The following is a 12852-nucleotide window of genomic DNA, read 5'->3' as shown; positions in this document are numbered from 1 at the left end:
CACATGGTAGACATGGCACCCGGCCTGGCCCGATCAGAGTGCTTCTCTGGGACCTTTCACATTAAACTGATGGAGAGGAACTTTCTTTGAACTAGGCATGCTGTTGAAGCTCAGAAGCTTCTAGAAGGTGTAGTTTAAGCTTGTGGACAAAGCTGGCATGTGGAAGCGGAAATGGGGACATTGATTTCTGATAGCAATCTTTGAGGCTCAGCAGTATCCCTGCTCTTCCCCTTCCTTGTCTACAGTAGTTTGAATTGTGTCTCTGAGATGGGAAACCCTGGCTGACCCAACTGTATTTCCAGGCAGTCCTATCCTTATCCAGGGCTGCAGTGTGATGCAGTTCTAGAACTGCACTGTTCCATATGATAGCCACCAGGCTTATGTAACTGTGTTTTAAGGGGCTGCCCTGGTGGCTCAGTGGTGAAGAATCCACCTGCCAATGCAGGGGATGTGGGTTTGTTCCCTGGATTGGGAAGATCCCCTGGAGAAGGGAACACTACCCACTCCAGTATTCTTGCCTAGAGAATCTGCATGGACAGAGGAGCCTAGCAGGCTATAGTCCGTGGGGTTGCAAAGAGTCAGACACGACTGAGCAACTTTCAGTTACTTTTAGAGCAGTTTGATATTCACAAAAGTCTTGAGAAGGTACAGAGATTTTCCATATACCTCTTGCAATGGGAATATACAGGAATATGTGTGTTTGTTTTCTTAAATGGCTGGACAGCTCAGGTCTAGAATACCTACCCCCAATCCTTTCCGTCCCCATCAACTTCCTTAGGAATTCAGTCAACAGGTCAATTTTGTAGACTCATATGCAAAAGAGTTCCTAGATGCAATTTATGAGTTTTGTTTCTGTATTGTTGTGTGAATTTACACCGTCGGATTGAATGGATTTTGAAGAACACACACAGGCTCAGCTTCTAGTCCCTCACCAACACCTCAGTTCACAGTGATCAGCAGGGCCATGGCTTAACAATCCCAGCTAATGACACACCGCTGGTTTCCAGCCAGTAGTTGGCGATATCTTTCTACAAGAAGAAAGAAACCTATAATCTCTGCCCTTCATGCCATTGGCATTTATTACTGCTTTTCAAAAAAGCAGTGACACAGATTAAGGAATCCAAGCTGCAGGTGCAGTTTCCACCATGTTTTAGTGAGATGTTGATGGAACAAGAGATTTTAAGCCTGTCAGCACCTCCAGTTTAGTCATTGAATGTAATTGTGGGGTTCAGGGGTTCATGAGCATCAGAGATCCCTAAATTATAGTTTGATATCTCTCACAAATTAGGTCCCAATTAGCCCCTGAGAGGTTTGGTAGTATTTGAGAGAGGTGAATAGGCGCATGTGCACACGTGTGCATGCACACACACACACACACACACACTCTTACACACATAGATATACAAATGTGTGTGATGTATGTATGTATATTCCAAAATGTTTCTTATCCCTAGAAAGTGATTGAGGTCATATGAGTGAGCATGTATGGTCTAGATTCTGAGAAACTCACTTCTTTAGAGAATACTTATTGCCTTTACTGGGCCCTCAGAGTTAGGCAGAGTGAACTGATCAACATATTTTGGGATGTTTAGGGGCTCCTGAGTGTAATAGTCACTGCCAGAGATCTTAACTGCAGGACTCCCCAGGGCTACCAGTCTAGTGAAAAATGGGAAAATTCTGGAAGATTTTGTTGAAGAAGCACAGTGCATTGAGAAGAATATGGAATACTGAGTTACAAGACCTGAATTTGAGTCCTAGAAACCATCATTTACTAGCTACTGTGAGTTCAGGGAAGTTGGCTAGCATAGTTTCCTAACCTATAAAATAATAATGGTGTTAATAAAAATAAAAATAATAATCCCCAACTTGCATGGTTGTTTTGAGGATTTAAGATGCCATTTGTAAAAGCAATTTCATTAATAGAAATATTACTTTATAAATATTACTTAACTTCCTGGGTAATAAATACTTTGGCTGGGATTCCCTGGTAGCTCAGCTGGTAAAGAATCTGCCTGCAATTCAGGAGACCCCAGCTCAATTCCTGGGTTGGGAAGATTCACTGGAAAATGGATAGGCTACCCACTCCAATATTCTTGGGCTTCCCTTGTGGCTCATCTGGTAAAGAATCTGCAATGCAGTAGACCTGAGTTCGATCCCTGGGTTGGTAAGATCCCCTGGAGAAGGGAAAGGCTACCCACTCCAGTATTCTGGCCTGGAGAATTCCATGGACTGTACAGTCCATGGGGTTGCAAAGAATCGGACATGACTGAGTGACCTCAACTTTTCACTTTCACAGGGAATTGTTAGTTATAGCATAATGTACACATACTGTTGATGGGGTTCTCAAGGCAAGAATACTGAAGTGGTTTGCCATTCCCTTCTCCAGTGGACCACATTGTGTCAGACCTCTCCACCTTGCCTGCCTGTCTTGGGTGGCCCCACAGGGCATGGCTTAGTTTCATTGAGTTAGACAAGGCTGTGGTCCATGTGATCAGATTGGCTAGTTTTCTGTGATTATGGTTTCAGTGTGTCTGCCCTCTGATACCCTCTCGCAACACCTACTTGTCTTACTTGGGTTTCTCTTACCTTGGACATGGGGTGTCTCTTCACAGCTGCTCCAGCAAAACGCAGCCGCTGCTCCCTACCTTGGAGGAGGGGTATCTCCTCAAAGCCGCCCCTTCTGACCTTGAACATGGAGTAGCTCCTCTCGGCCCTCCTGTGCCTGCACAGCCACTGCTCCTTGGACATGGAGTTACTCCTCTTGGCCGCCTCCCCTGACCTCAGGTGTGTGGTAGCTCCTCTCGGCTGCTACCCTGACCTCGGGCATGTCACCCTGCTTATTTAACTTACATGCAGAGTACATCATGAGAAACGCTGGGCTGGAAGAAGCACAAGCTGGAATCAAGATTGTCGGGTGAAATATCAATCACCTCAGATGTGCAGCTGACACCACCCTTACGACAGAAAGTGAAGAGGAACTAAAAAGCCTCTTGATGAAAGTGAAAGAGGAGAGTGAACAAGTTGGCTTAAAGCTCAACATTCAGAAAACTAAGATCATGGCATCTGGTCCCATCACTTCGTGGGAAATAGATGGGGAAACAGTGGAAACAGTGTCAGACTTTATTTTTTGGGGCTCCAAAATCACTGCAGATGGTGATTGTAGCCATGAAATTAAAAGACACTTACTCCTTGGAAGGAAAGTTATGACCAAACTAGATAGCATATTCAAGAGCAGAGACATTACTTTGCCAACAAAGGACCGTCTAGTCAAAGCTATGGTTTTTCCCGTGGTCATGTATGTATGTGAGATTTGGACTGTGAAGAAAGCTGAGTGCCGAAGAATTGATGCTTTTGAACTGTGGTGTTGGAGAAGACTCTTGAGAGTCCCTTGGACTGCAAGGAGGTCCAAACTGTCCATCCTAAAGGAGATCAGTCCTGGGTGTTCGTTGGGAGGACTGATGCTAAAGCTGAAACTCCAATACTTTGGCCACCTGATGCAAAGAGTTGACTCATTGGAAAAGACTCTGATGCTGGGAGGGATCGGGGGCAGGAGGAGAAGGGGACTATAGAGGATGAGATGGCTGGATGGCATCACTGACTCAATGGACATGAGTTTGAGTGAACTCCGGGAGTTGGTGATGGACAGGGAGGCCTTGTGTGCTGCAATTCATGGGATTGCAAAGAGTCGGGCACAACTGAGAAACTGAACTGAACTGACTGAATGTACACATATAGAGTGGCAATTTTCCAAAACATGAACACAATCAAGTACATTAATAGTAAAATTCCACTAAGTATTTAATGTCTTTGGATTTTTCTGTAGGCATGTTAGAGTTTTGGCATGTGCTATAATTCTAAATTGCCAAGCCAATTACCCCAGAAGATATGGGAAAATAGGATGACCAGTTAACCTTGGGACAAACAAAGACTTTTCTGTATAGTGTTTTAAAATGGACCCCTACTTTCCTATGATCTTCATATATGTCCTAATGATAATTCTTAATTAAAACCTAATATCAAGCTTTTGCTTAGCAGATCCCAATAATAATTGCTGTGTCAGGCTAGACCATAGAGACTGGTCTGTGCTGAACGATAGGTGAGAAGGAGGGCTGAGATTTGGCTCAAGGTTGCTTTTGCTTGACTTTTTCTCCTGCAGCGGCTTATCAGCAGTTTGAAGGATACACATGATATAGGATCTGAATGGATACTGGTCTCATTGCTTCCTTTGTATTTCAGGGAGTTGGCCCACACTTTGGTCTTGGCCAATTTTGAAGAGTAGGAAGTCTGCCAGCTTGGAAGAGAATAGAATCAACTAACTTTAGCATCCAGAAATATCTTATTTGGGTATACAGTGCAAAAATTTGCCCCACTCAGCAAGCAGAGTCTCCAAGGTCCAGGTTCTTGCTGGGCTAGCACTGTGACAACATATCCTAGGCCAGGCCATGGTCTGTCTCATCCTTACAGGAACAGTCCTTTCAAAGGCTGCCTCTGCGGACTTAGCATGTCTAAAATACATGTGTGGGTTCAGGTGCTTTACACTCTGTGGTCCAGATGAGACAGAGAGAAACAGAACTAAACATGCCAGATTAGGGAGTCACTTCTCTGGATTTCCACTGTCCTTTCTCAGTGATTCTGTTTTAAAGATTAATTCCCCTTGAGAGGACACCTACATGTTACTGTGAATTAGTTTTCACTTGTTCTATTAGATTTCTTCCATAACAAGAACAAGGCAGTAATAAACACCTTGGGTTCCTGTGGAATGAAATGAGGTTTCAAAAGGAGGACATTCCCCTCTAGATAGCTTGTCAGCCTTTCAGGAAGGAGGGTTGGTTTATATGTGTGCCAGGCTTGTCAAAAGTGAATTAGGAATTCCTACTATACCCTAATTTTCATCAGTGGCTACTACTGCTGAGGTGAGGTGAAGTTGCTCAGTTGTGTCCGACTCTTTGCGACCCCATAGATTGCAGCCTACCAGGCTCCTCCTTCCATGGGATTTTCCAGGCAAGAGTACTGGAGTGGGTTGCCATTTCCTTCTCCAGAGGATCTTCTCAACCCAGGGATCGAACCCGGGTCTCCCACACTGTAGGCAGATGCTTTACCGTCTGAGCCACCAGGGAAGCACTATCACTGAGTATTGCTCTTTTCAAAGTGAGCTGGCAACTGGGACAGTGACTAGAAAAACTATTAGTCAAAGAACTTCAGAGAAATATATAAATCCACTCTGAATATTCATTGGAAGGGCTGATGCTAAAGCTGAAGCTCCAATACTTTGGCCACCTCATGCGAAGAACCAACTCACTGGAAAAGACCCTAATGCTGGGAAAGATTGAAGGCAGAAGAAGGGGATGACAGAGGACAAGATATTTGGATGGTGTCACTGACTTGTTGGACATGAGGTTGAGCAAGCTCTAGGAGATGGTGAAGGACAGGGAAGCCTGTTGTGCTGCAGTCCATGGGGTCACAAAGAGTCAGACATGACTGAGTGACTGAACAACTAAGAAATCCACTCTATCCACCCACCTATTTATCTTTTCATCCGTCTATCTATTTTTCACCCATAGGTTCAATCTATCCAATTAGTCATTTCACAAATATTTATCAAGTGCTTGTTCTGTGCAGGACATGGGTGAATGCTGTGAAGGAGATAGTCAGCTGGGTATGGTCCCCACCATCAACAGATTTGTTAAGGGAGATAAAACATATGCATATTAAACTTAAATAATCAGCGAACATTTATTTGTAATCCACTGCACATGAAACATCATGTATATATTAAAAAGTCGAGGAAGACACTTTCTGCTTTCAAAAAGCTTACAGTGTGTGACTGCAATAGTCAAATGCCAAAATACTTATGATAGAAGGCATATTATGATACATGACATGAAAGAGGCACAAAGGAAGTGTCTTGGAAATGAGGGAGGGAAGATCATATAATTAGCTGAGTGGGCTGTGGAATGGGGAAAGTAAAACTCAGGAAGAAAGCGTATTTGAGCTGGGACCTGAAAGATGGACTGGGTTAGAAGAGATGGAAGCAGGGAATCACGAGGCATGTTTAAGAAAGAGTGAGATGTCCAGTCTCACGAAGTGTAAAGTAACGTAGCGGGCAGTAGAGGGGGGCGGGCAGCTTTGGAGTCAATAGAGAGCCACTGAAGGTTGTTCAGTGGGTGAGTGGTGTGAGAGAGGGTCTATGCACTGGGAAGATTAACTGGCAGCAGTTCACAAAAATGCGTTAGAAGAGATAGAGACAGGAGGTGGGGAGGTCCTTCTAGGAAGCAATTAAAGGAATCCCCGGGGGAGTTGATGAATGTTGAAAGTGCAGTAGGAAGCAGTTTTAGATTTAGGAACCCTTGCAAAGTCTACTAATTAGGTAATACATTTCGATAATCATCTTTAAAAGAATAGCAAATATTTATCGAGCCCTTTTTATATGTCAGACAGGCTGCCAAGTGTGTTTTCTTGGTTAATTTTCACAACAACACATTATGATAGGACTTTCACTGTCTGTATGTTACTGAAGAGAAAACTGTATTTTCTAGAGGCTAAGTCGCTGGCTGAGGTAATTTAGCTTTAAATAGCAGAGCTTAGATTGCAGTTGCTGTCAGCCGACCTACAGAGCTCCAAACAAGCAGGCCACTCGGTTTCCCCTGGTTACAGCCCAAAAAGGCCTTTGCAGAACCTTTACGCATATGATTTTATGCCTTAAAGCAGAATAATGATGACGTGATACTAAATAAAGATAAGATCAATGGCATGTTCCATGTTAAATGAATATGTAAGATGATGGATGCTGTATTATTAATTTCTCTTTCTGTTCCCTGTTTGTAAAACTTGTCAGACTCATTTTTCTTTGCAGTTTCATCAAGACACTTGTGGTACTTCCCTGGTGGCTCAGACGATAAAGACTCTGCCTGCAGTGCAGGAGACCTGGGTTTGATCCCTGGGTCGGAAAGATCTCCTGGAGAAGGAAATGAAAACCCAGTCCAATATTCTTCCCTGGGAAGTTCCACGGACAGAGGAGCCTGGTGGGCTAGAGTTCACAGGGTCACAAAGAGTCAGATGAGACTGTGAAACACACACACACACAAGACACTTGTGACTTTAAACTATGTTGTGGATAATAAGAATGCTAAAAAATTGTCTGCCCGTCCAGATCCTTGGTCGTTGTCCAGAATTCAATGCTTTTTTTCACTTGGAAGAGTCCCCACAGCACAACCACTCTGGAGCCAGACTGCCCAGGCTTGTTCTCTGGCTCTGTCAGTGACTAGCTGTGTACTCTTGGGCAAGTCATTCAATTCCTGAGTGCCTCAGTTTCCTCATTACCCATTTACAGGGCGGTAGAGAGGCTTATCTGAGGTATCTAGCAAGCCCTTTGAGCACAAAGTGAGGGCCTTGTAGGACAGTAATCGCATCACTTGGGAATCACTCATTCCTGTGCCCTCCGATGCCTCTGGTTTCCTATCACTACCTCTCCAGTCTACCTCCATCAACTCTTACACCCAGGTCCCAGTAACTTTTCTGTTGTTAAATGTCACAAAAACCAGGTTTGAAGGCATCTTCCTTCACCTTTCCCAAGGTTTTACAGTTCATATAGGAGGCAGTCAGTTTTAATTGGCAATAGTCTGGACCCTGGAGTCAGAGTAGGTTCAAATCCTGGTTTTCTCATTTGCTCACTTATATAAACTTCGATGAGTTGCTCATCTTCCCTTTATTTATTAAAGTTGTGCTAGTTGCTATAACTGATAAACTTTCAAAGCACAGACCAGGTCCAGTAGAAGCTTATTCTAGAAGGTAAAAAAATCAGGCACTCCTGAGAATCAAGGTGATGCTGGCACCCAGCTGTTCCCTCTTCAGGAGGTGGTTTCTGAAGCTGCTATGGAGAGGAGCATGGAGGGTTCTATGAGGAGGTTTTCAGGGCCAGGAAGTAGAGTTGTCTGTATCACCGTGGCTCACATTTCATTGCCTAGGATTTAGTCACATGGCCTCACAGGAGCCTGAGAAACCTTATCTGTTAGCGTAGGCATAACAGTGCTGCTTCCCACGCCACTCCGAACTCTGCGACTTGTTAAAATTGCCTGCGCTTCTTGTAGCACTCATGGGTTTGCAGGCTGGCTGTAGCCTGGCTGACCTGGGCTGGGATTGTCTGGGTGGCTTGGGCTCAGGTACACTCGCTACATGTTCATGCTGGGGGTCCAGGCTCAAAGAGCAGCTGCCATCTGGAGGAACCTCATCTCATGGTGATGGCAAAAACATAGGAGGTATATTCATTTTTTAGGGCTGTATTAGCAAAAATACCACAAATCGGGTGGTGTAAAATAACTGAAATGTATTTACTTGTAGTTCTGGCGACTGGAAGTACAAAATCAAGGTGTCTGCAGGGCTAGGTTCCCTCTGAAGACTCTAGGAAAGAATCCTTCCTTGCCTCTTTCAGCTTCTGATGGCTCCAGGTGTTCCTTGGCTTGTAGCAACGTAACTCCAACCTGTGCCTTTATTTTCTATGGCCTTCCTCTCTGCGTCTTTCTTGTTTCTTATAAGGATATTCTCCTGGGATTTCAAGTCTACCATATTTTACTATGATTCCATCTCAGTCCTTAATTATATCTACAAAGACCCTATTTCCATATAAGGTCACACTCTGAGTTTCTAGATGGACATGAATTCGGGGGAGAGGGACACTATTCAACTCACTACAGGAGGACAAGACCAAACAGCTACATTATATCTGCTCATGATAGCCAAAGCCAGTCATAGGGCTAAGCCCAACCCCACCGCTAGGGGGAGAAGTTCAAAGGGTGTGGACAGAGCGGGAGAAAAAGAAGTGGGCCAATAATTCAATCTGCTTCAAAGGCATAGTCTGCCCCAGGTCTAGAAGAAGAGACTGGTGATCCTGTAACACTTCTTAACTCTCCGTATCCTCATCCGTAGTCTATTGAGAAGCACATGGGTGGTGTGATGTTTAAGTACACGTAAGTTGCTTAGTATGCAATACACATACCAAGCACTAAATTAATGTTAACTGTTATTGTCCATATAGAACCCCCATTCCTTTCCTCCCATCTGCTTCACTTTTCTTTATCATTTCTTATATCTCTCCCCCACCTTTGCTAATTTCCACCAGCAAAGTAATTTCCATTTTGCATAATTCACATGAACCAGAAAAGAAATTCTCCTGGTGGTGAATCCTGTTATATCAGAATTTGGAATGCAAGAGTCTCAGTTATCAGGAGAGATAACACGTAGGACATTCGGTATGAAGATAGCGTGTAATGGTGGGCAGGAAACAAGGCAGACCCGTGCTTTGACCTCCTGGAAGGCAGGCTGCTGTGGGAGGAAGGGTTGGATGAGGCTTTCACGAAAGCAGTGGGGGTGGGACAGGACCATTACCTTTGCAGAGCAGAAACGATCCAGCTCAGTTTTTGAAGCAAAGGCAAAAGCTGATCAGGTCAAGACAACACAGCAAAGGATGCTGCGTCATCACCCAGCGTGGCCTCTTGGCCGAGAGATAAGAACGGGTTCCCCGGCAGCTATTGCACTCTGTCTGGATATGAGCTGTTCTATGCTAATGAGTCATATTGTATTATTTCCGGGAGCTGATGCCAGAGAAGGGACTGTTGTCGCATGCAGCCTTTTTATAAAAACTGTTTATTTGGTGGAGTCTTTATGTTTAACTTTTGTACCAAAATAATTGCTGAGTGATGACTCACTTCCAACCTGCATGACATGCAGGGACACAGCTAATGTGACAAGCTGTTGATGTTCACTGTTTTCATTTTAAGGAGCTAGTGTGCTGCTGTGTTAAGGTCTCAGGGTTTCCTAAGATTTCTGGGAGCACAGCATTGCAAGCTTCACCCTAGGACAGGGTGTGATCTTCAAAGGACTGTGTGGACAGTTGGAGTGCTCAGGAAACCCAAACACTGCCCGTGGACTCAGGGACTCCTTTCGTGTCTGTTAGCTGTGGATGATCTTTGTAATCTTGAAAACTTTAGAAAAGAAATCAGTGGTTTCCATTAGTTGTGTGATTACAAATTTCTGATGGTTTAAATGTAAACTTTTATATGAAAATATATTGTGATTAGTAAAATGGGTTCCCCTGCAAAGCCAGGAGCCAGCTTTACTTTGTTCAACACACTGCTGTGCAAAGCAGCACACTCTTCTGGCTAAGAGAAGTGGGTGTGGGTCAGGAAGCACGAGTCCTTGGCTGAAGATTGAGAGGAGCTCCTAGACTCAGAGAGGGATGTGGTCTTGCCCAACAGAGGGCAGAGCAGTTGGGGGCCCTCCCAGGAAGTGTTACATACAGGTCACCTGGAGAGTGAGGGATTGGCCCCCTTCTCCCATTGACCTCTGGCTCCAGGGGATGACCGCATGCCTCTTGGTCTCCTCTCTACTATTCACGAGCACATGTAAGTGTGCGTGCATATGTTTGTGTGTGTATGTGGCAGGGAGTGGGGAGAAGGCTAGGACACCAAGACAAAGATCTCAGTGCTTTACCCCTGTGCTCTGCCACTGTGGAAACGGCATCCAAACGCATACATTTGGGTTGTCACTCGGGCATAACTACACGGGCTCCTCACAGTCCATAGTCTTCATTAGAGTATGGGGTGGACACTGTCTATTGCTGACCAAAAAGGAGCCATTTCCCTTTTCAACCCCTTTCTTTCCTATTAACAGCAACCGATTTATTCAGGGAGCAGGTGGAATAGCAGGTTGATCTTGGGGAACATAGTCCCTTTGTCAGCATTTACGATAAAACATTGATACCAGTTAAGGGAATTTTGTTCCTTTTGGTTAGTAAGTTTGGTCTAAGTATTTCCATATAACCAAGTTTTGACGAACTAGATGTTAAGTGGAAGTCTGCAGTGAATGGTCTTCTTTGGTAGGGTGGGTGTGGAGAAGAAAAAGCTTCAGAAGATGAGATCTTTCAATCTTTTCTTCTCTTCCTACATGGAACATGGATGTGATGCCTGGAGGTTTAGTAGCCATATTGCAATCATGAGGTTAACAAAAAAGCACACTAAAGAAGTTCGAGTAAAAAGACAAAAAGAACTTTCCATGGTTTTCTTACCTCTAGACTTTTTTTTATTATTACATATTCTACAGGAGATCAGTCCTGGGTGTTCTTTGGAAGGAATGATGCTAAAGCTGAAACTCCAGTTCTTTGGCCACCTCATGCGAAGAGTTGACTCATTGGAAAAGACTCTGATGCTGGGAGGGATTAGGGGCAGGAGGAGAAGGGGATGAGATGGCTGGATGGCATCACTGACTCGATGGACGTGAGTCTGAGTGAACTCCGGGAGTTGGTGACGGACAGGGAGGCCTGGCGTGCTGCAATTCATAGGGTCTCAAAGAGTCGGACACAGCTGAGCGACTGAGCTGAACTGAAGGAAAGTGTCTCCCTACCTGAGTAAATGTAATCCACTGTTACTCTGTTTTTCTGATCTTATAGCCAAACACTTTGGCTTGATTTCACTATTGGCTATTTTTTCCTCCTAAACTCTGAAAAATGAGAAACTGTCCCAATGCAGGGAACAGGTGACAGTATTAGGGAAGAGAAGAAGGTGGTTCAGCCAAATGGTGGTCTCCTGTAACTCACCAAAATCTCGAGGTGCTGCTCTCTGGCTACAGTGCTTTGGTGATGGATGTGACGCTAAGTATGTGTAAGTGCGTTGTGCTGAGTGGGGCTTTAGATTGGTGACAAGTAAGGGCTCCTTTAGAAAGGGAGCCTGGAAGTGACTCTCTTATTGGAAAAGTGGGAGAGGGTAGAAGAATCAGAGGAAACAGAAGAGAAGATGTGGTTATAAAGGAGATAAAAAGTTCTCATCCTCTCAGCCTCCTTTCACCCTTCTGTTGGTTTCATATTAAATGTGGTCAGCTGTTGATAGGGGTAGTGAGCCTGGGAAGCCAGGGGTGACCCAGAGCAGAGAACCCTTAGTCCCTAGGGCTGGTCATGAATGTCAGGGGAGATACTTTGGCAGAGTGTGGTAGGACTTCCCATATTTAGTGACAGAATATGAAAGATCTGGAAGATGGTGACATGGGAGAAGGGCTGCCTGCCAGTCTTATATACCACCCACAGAATTAGCATCGTTACATATTATTCTGTGTATGTGTAAACCTACGCAACACCAGCATCAATACTGTTATTCATGGATTGGACCCAGATGCCTTGAATGATCAGGCAATTTATGTAAATAAGAGAAACACATGCCTCATTTAAGAGGAGCAGGGATTACTAACCTCTAGCCCAGTGTTGCCAGAACTTCTAAGTTTTCTAGAGGATCTGAAGAAAATACTGATTTTCATATGATTCCTCTAATTTTAGAAGTTGGCAGTGAAGTCCAACTTTTAAAAATGCTGTGTCATTGAGCAACTATTAGGGTCCCTGGTTGGTGGGTCACCAGTGTACAACCTTGGTGCCATATAGTAACTCTCCAAAGTTGCTGTTTTTTAGTCATTAGTTGTGTCTGACTCTTTGGTGACCCCATAGGCCAGAGCCCACCAGATTCCTCTGTCCATGGGATTTCCCAGACAAGAATACTGGAGTGGGTTGCCATTTCCTTCTTCAGTGGATCTTCCTGACATAGGGGTTGAACTCATGTCTCCTGCATTGGCAGGTGGATTCTTTATCACTGAGCAACCAGGGAAGCCCAACTCTCCAAGGTACTTGTTTTGAAAAATTTTTTCTTCTTGAAGTATAGTTGACTTACAAGGTTGTGTTAATTTCTACTGTATAGCAAAATTATTCAGTTATATATGCATGTACATTCGTTTACATATTCTTTTTCATTATGGTTTAGCACAGGATATTGAATATAGCTCCTCGTGCTATATAGTAGGACCTTGTTGCTTACCCACTCT

This window comes from Capra hircus, chromosome 20, assembly GCF_001704415.2.
Source record: "Capra hircus breed San Clemente chromosome 20, ASM170441v1, whole genome shotgun sequence".
Lineage (NCBI taxonomy): Eukaryota > Metazoa > Chordata > Mammalia > Artiodactyla > Bovidae > Capra > Capra hircus.
This window is presented reverse-complemented; position numbering follows the sequence as displayed.